This window comes from Triticum dicoccoides, chromosome 7A (genome assembly GCF_002162155.2).
Source record: "Triticum dicoccoides isolate Atlit2015 ecotype Zavitan chromosome 7A, WEW_v2.0, whole genome shotgun sequence".
In the NCBI taxonomy this organism is placed as follows: Eukaryota; Viridiplantae; Streptophyta; class Magnoliopsida; order Poales; family Poaceae; genus Triticum; species Triticum dicoccoides.
The window spans coordinates 545,863,324-545,870,022 of record NC_041392.1 but is presented as its reverse complement, the minus strand read 5'-3'; positions in this window follow the sequence as shown (position 1 = coordinate 545,870,022).

Genomic DNA, 6,699 nt, shown 5'->3' with positions numbered 1-6,699 from the left:
GAGTGACATCTCATGAGTAACAATTCTTTCGATGACTTCCGTTGGCTTGAGATCTTTGTAATTGGGCATCATTTGGATCAATGTGCACACGGTATCATATTTTCCATCCAAGGCTCTTAGGATCTTCTTGATGATGAATCTATCAGTCATCTCTTCACTCCCTAAGCCGGCAATCTCATTTTTGATAAGAGCAAGCCTAGAGTACATTTTAGCGACACCTTCACCATCCTTCATTTTGAACTTGTCAAGTTGACTTTGAAGCACATCCAACTTGGATTCCTTGACGGAGTCGGTACCTTCATGCATGTCAATCAAAGTATCCCAAATTTCCTTTGCATTCTCAAGACGGCTGATTTTGTTGAATTCTTCGGGGCACAATCCGTTGAAGAAGATATCACAAGCTTGAGCATTGTATTGTAGCATCTTCAACTCATCCGCGGTAGCTTCACGATTCGGTTCTCTCCCATCAAAGAATTCACCTAGCAAGCCAACACACACAATAGCCCAAACGGCAGGGTTATGTCCAAGAATATGCATTTTCATCGTATGCTTCCAACTAGCAAAATTAGTACCATCAAAGTAAGGACCTATACGGTGATAATTTCCCTCGCTAGACGCCATACTCTCCTAGGTTGTGAAACCAAGGCTATGACCACCAAAAGCTATGGAAATCAAAGCAAATGGAGACCAAAGCTCTGATACCACTTGTAGGATCGAAAGTATGTCTAGAGGGGGGGGTGATTAGACTACTTGACCAAATAAAAATCTAGCTTTTTCTCAATTTTAGTTCTTGGCAGATTTTAGCTATCTTAGCACAAGTCAAGCAATCTCCACACAATTCAAGCAAGCATGCAAAAGAGTATATGAGCAGCGGAAAGTAAAGCATGCAACTTGCAAGAGTGTAAAGGGAAGGGTTTAGAGGATTCAAACGCAATTGGAGACACGGATGTTTTGTCGTGGTTCCGATAGGTGGTGCTATCGTACATCCACGTTGATGGAGACTTCAACCCACGGAGGGTAACGGTTGCACGAGTCCACGGAGGGCTCCACCCACGAAGGGTCCACGAAGAAGCAACCTTGTCTATTCCATCATGGCCGTCTCCCACGAAGGACTTGCCTCACCAGCGGTAGATCTTCACGAAGTAGGCGATCTCCTTGCCCTTACAAACTCCTTGGTTCAACTCCACAATCTTGTCGGAGGCTCCCAAGTGACACCTAGCCAATCTAGGAGACACCACTCTCCAAGAAGTAACAAATGGTGTGTTGATGATGAACTCCTTGCTCTTGTGCTTCAAATGATAGTCTCCCCAACACTCAACTCTCTCTCACAGGATTTGGATTTGGTGGAAAGAAGATTTGAGTGGAAAGCAACTTGGGGAAGGCTAGAGATCAAGATTCATATGGTTGGAATGGAATATCTTGACCTCAACACAAGTGTAGGTGGTTCTCTCTCAGAAAATGTGTATTGGAAGTGTAGGTATGTTCTGATGGCTCTCTTCACGAATGAAGAGTGGGTGGAGGGGTATATATAGCCTCCACATAGAATCTAACCGTTACACACAATTTGCCAAACTCGGTGGGACCGAATGGTTAAACTCGGTCGGACCGATTCAGCAAACCTAGTGACCGTTAGGATTTTCGGTGGGACTGAGATGCAACTCGGTAGGACCGATATGGTTAGGGTTAGGGCATAACGTAATCTCGGTGTGACCGATTACACAAACTCGGTGGGACCGATTTTGGTAATAAGCTAACCAGAGAGTTGGTCATGTAAACTCGGTGGGACCGATTTGCTCATCTCGGTGGGACCAAAATGTTACAAAAGGGAAACAGAGAGTTTACATTGCAATCTCGGTGGGACCGATCGCTCATCTCGGTAAGACCGAAACGTTACGAAGGGAAACAGAGAGATAACAATCCCATCTCGGTGAGACCGAGATCCCTATCAGTGAGACCGATTTGCCTAGGGTTTGTGGCAGTGGCTATGACATTCGAAACTCGGTGGCGCTGGATAGAAAGAATCGGTGGGGTCGAGTTTGACTTTTGGTTTAGGTCATATGTGGATGTGGGAAGGTAGTTGAGGGTTTTGGAGCATATCAATAAGCATTTTGAGCAAGCAAGCCATTAAGCAACACCTCATCCCTCCTTGATAGTATTGGCTTTTCCTATAGACTCAATGTGATCTTGGATCACTAAGATATAAAATGTAGAGTCTTGATCTTGAAGCTTGAGCCAAACTTTTTGTTCTTAGAATTTTGAGGGATCCACTTTCCTCATCCATGGCATGCCATTCACTGAGCTTTTCCTGAAATATTAATCTTGGGATAATGTTAGCTCAATGAGCTATATGTTGTTAGGAATTACCAAAATCACCCAGGGATAGTTGCACTTTCAACCATGGGTTAAACTTTGGGGCGACTGGCTCCAACGCATATATGTCCCTGAGCGCACGCTTCCGCTCCCTCTTGGGGATGTGGGTTGCGTATATCATGTTCACCGTCTGCACTTGTGGGGGGAACCTCTTCTGTCCTCCGGTGTTCGGCTACCGGGGCTCCTCCTCGTCATCGCTATGTGACCCCTTATCTTTGTTTTCGGCATTTATCTTGCCGGCCTGCTTGAACACCCAACAATCCCTGTTGGTGTGGTTGGCTGGCTTGTCGGGGGTGCCATGTATTTGGCACGAGCGATCGAGTATGCGGTCCAAACTGGACGGGCCTGGAGTGCTTCTTTTGAATGGCTTTTCCCGCTGACCGGGCTTAGAGCCTTTGAATCCGGCACTAGCTGCCGTATCCTCGGTATTGTCGCTGTTAATGCGGCGCTTATGCTTGTTGCGACGTGACCTGCCATTGCCATCCTTGGTATCTGAAGTACCATGGTTCTTTGATATGTTATTGCTGTGAGCCAGCCAGCTGTCTTCTCCCGCACAAAAGCGGGTCATGAGTGTCGTGAGGGCTGCCATAGATTTCAGCTTTTCCTGACCAAGGTGCCGGGCGAGCCACTCGTCACGGATGTTGTGCTTGAAAGCTGCTAGGGCCTCTGCATCCGGAGAGTCGACGATTTGATTTTTCTTTGTTAGGAACCATGTCCAGAATTGCCTGGCCGATTCCTCTGGCTGCTGAATTATGTGGCTCAAGTCATCAGCATCTGGTGGTCGCACGTAAGTGCCCTGGAAGTTGTCGAGGAATGTGGCTTCCAGATCCTCCAACAGCCAATGGACTCTGCTGGCAAGCTATTGAGCCAATGCCGAGCTGGTCCTTTGAGCTTGAGTGGGAGGTATTTAATGGTGTGTAGATCATCACCGCGGGCCATGTGGATATGCAGGAGGAAATCCTCGATCCATACCGCAGGATCTGTTGTGCCGTCGTATGATTCTATATTTACGGGTTTGAAACCCTCTGGGATTTGATGATCCATTACTTCGTCTGTGAAGCATAGGGGGTGTGCGGCGCCTCTATACTGGGCTATGTCGTGATGCAGCTCGAATGAGTCTTGCCCGCTGTGTTCGGCCCAGCCAGACTTACTTTTACTATATCCGGCGTGGCGATTATCGTATTGCATAGTGGCGCGCCCTCGTGATCCGTAGATCGATCTTGCATGTTTTGCTTTGTCCTCCAATACGTCTCATAGGTCTGGCGTATTTCCCCATGCCTTTTTATTTGAATGGCGTCGGGGTGCGGGCTGAGCTTTTGGCTGGAATGCCTCTCTGTCGCGGCCACGAGGTGGTCGGTCAGCCGCGTCATACGCCGGAGATGTAGGTTTTGGTGCTTCCTCCTCCAGTCGGGGTAGCAACCTGCACTTTGGGTAACTCTTGGAGGGGCGTTCGAGTTTATATTCCTCGGCTGCCAGGACTTCAGTCCATCTGTCAGCTACCAAATCTTGATCAGCTTGAAGCTGATGCTGCTTTTTCTTAAGGCTATTTGCCGTGGCTATAAGCCGGCGCTTGAAGCGCTCTTGTTCGACGGGATCCTCTGGCACGATGAATTCGTCATTGTCGAGGCTTGCCTCGTCTTTGGAGGGAGGCATGTAATTATCATCCTCCGCCTCTCCGTCTGCCGCTCTTTCTGGAGGGTTGGCTTCTCCATCCTCCTGCCCTAAATCTTGCTGGAGGGGATTGTTGCCGTCTTCGGCACTGTCCGGAGTGCTATTATCTCGTGTGCCGGTATCACCACTTTTGCCTTGGCGGGACTTAGAGCAGCGCCGCTGACGCCGGCGCTTGGGTTGCTTCTTGGAGGGGTCATCCTCCGTTGTCTCGTCGTCATTGCCTTCTTTGGGTGTGTCCACCATGTATATATCGTATGATGAGGTGGCTGTCCAGTGCCCTGTGGGCAGTGGTTCCTCTTTGCCTCCCGCATCGTCGTCCATACCGTTGATCTCTTCGGAGTCGAAGTCGAGCATGTCGGTTAAGTCATCGACAGTGGCCACTAAGTGGGTGGTGGGTGGGCGGCGAATTTCTTCGTCATCTGCATCCCAATCCTGCCGGGCGTAGTTCGGCCAGGACTCTCCTGACAAGGAGAGAGACCTTAATGAGTTCAGTATGTCGCCAAAGGGCGAGTGCTGAAAAATATCCGTGGAGGTAAACTCCATGATCGGCGCCCAATCGGATTCAACAGGAACGGGCGCAGGCGGTTCGAAGTCCGTGGCCGGAGAAGGATCCGACAGTTTGGCAACATGGCTCTCGTGAAGGGTAAGGTCGATATTCGGCTTGATCGCCGCTGAGGATACGGCCTCCGTGACGGGGTCTATCCACCCGTCCATGGATGGCGCAAATGGCTCCGAATTGAGGGTCGGAGCGGCTGCCGGTGCGATTTCTTGAACACTGTCTGATGGTAGAGCTAAATCGTACTCATCGTGACCGTGTGGCGCACAAGGCAGGGGCTCGAATCCATCGAAGATCAAGTCTCCGCGGATATCGGCCGTGTAGTTTAGGCTTCCAAACCTGACCTGGTGGCCAGGGGCGTAACTTTCGATCTGCTCCAGATGGCCAAGAGAGTCGGCACGCAGTGCGAAGCCGCCGAACACAAAGATCTGTCCGGGGAGAAAAGTCTCACCCTGGACTGCATTGCTATCGATGATCGTAGGAGCCATCAAGCCTAATGGCGATGACACAGAGGAACTCTCAATGAAAGCACCAATGTCGGTGTCAAAACCGGCGGATCTCGGGTAGGGGGTCCCGAACTGTGCGTCTAAGGCGGATGGTAACAGGAGGCAGGGGACACGATGTTTTACCCAGGTTCGGGCCCTCTTAATGGAGGTAAAACCCTACGTCCTGCTTGATTTATTCTTGATGATATGAGTATTACTAGAGTTGATCTACGATGAGATCGGAGAGGCTAAACTCTAGAAGCTAGCCTATGGTATGATTGTATGTTGTCCTACGGACTAAAACCCTCCGATTTATATAGACACCGGAGGGGGCTAGGGTTACACAAGGTCGGTTACAAAGGAGGAGATATACATATCCGTACTGCCTAGCTTGCCTTCCATGCCAAGTAGAGTCCTATCCAGACACGGGACGAAGTCTTCAATCTTGTATCTTCATAGTCCAACAGTCCGGCCAAAGGATATAGTCCGGCTGTCCGGAGACCCCCTAATCCAGAACTCCCTCACCCTCTCTCCACATCTCGAAGCGGGCTGAGCTCCGGGCCGCGGCACGCAACCTCGAGCCAGGTACCTCAGTCATCCCCGCAACTTCTTCTACTTGCTCATTCTCTGCTTTGGAGTTGGTCCCGCTTGGACATCTAGCTAAGGTCGCGGCCGACTCCGATATAGTGTTCAGAGGGGAAGTTGATCCCCCCTTAGTCCAGATCGAGGCCATCCGTGCTCGGGAAATCCTGGATGGCCGGTTGGCGGAGGCTCGTGCTCGCTTGGCTTCCTCCTCCTTGGAGGCTAGCGGCCCCCTTCCGTCCGCCCCGCCATCCCGCCCGGCTGCTCCCGCCCCTGGAGATCTATGGCCGCACCCGGTCTCGCACCATCGCCCTTCACGCGCAAAGCGCCTCTTGTGTCCTGGGGTCAAGCAGCCTCTCAATGGCGGTTTGATGCGGACTCTTTTCTGGAACATCCGTGGTTTCAGCCAAGATGGCCGGCGCCGCCAACTCATCGAATACATGTGCGAGGAGCGAATTGACATTGTAGCAATCCAAGAGACCATGCGAACTGACTTCACCCTGGCCGAGCTCGAGCACCTGAGCACTCACCTGTTTGCCTGGCATTGGCTCCCTTCTAGTGGGATCACCGGGCACTCGGGTGGCATCTATTAGGTGTCAAGGATGCCACATTTGAGGTTGGTAGCATGGATAGGGGCGAGTTCTTGAGCATGGAAATCTTTGAACGTGCCCTGAACTTCAAATGGGAGATCATTATAGTTTATGGCCCCGCCGACCATCGGCACTCGGTGTCCTTCCTTGACGAGCTCAGGAGGAAGGTGTCTGCGGCCCACCTCCCGGTCGTCATCAGTGGCAACTTCAACCTTCTACGATTTGCGGAGGATAAGAATAACGATCTAGTTAACTTCCCTCGCATGCAGCTGTTCAATGACTGCATGTCTGACCTCGGTCTGCGGGAATTAGATAGGATTGGTGCCAGGTTCACCTGGACCAACCGCCAGGCCGACCCGACTCGCTCCGTGTTGGATAGGGTCTTGGTCTCTCCTGAGTGGGATCTGAGATGCCGTCTTGCTTCTCTCCGCGCCATCACGTGTAT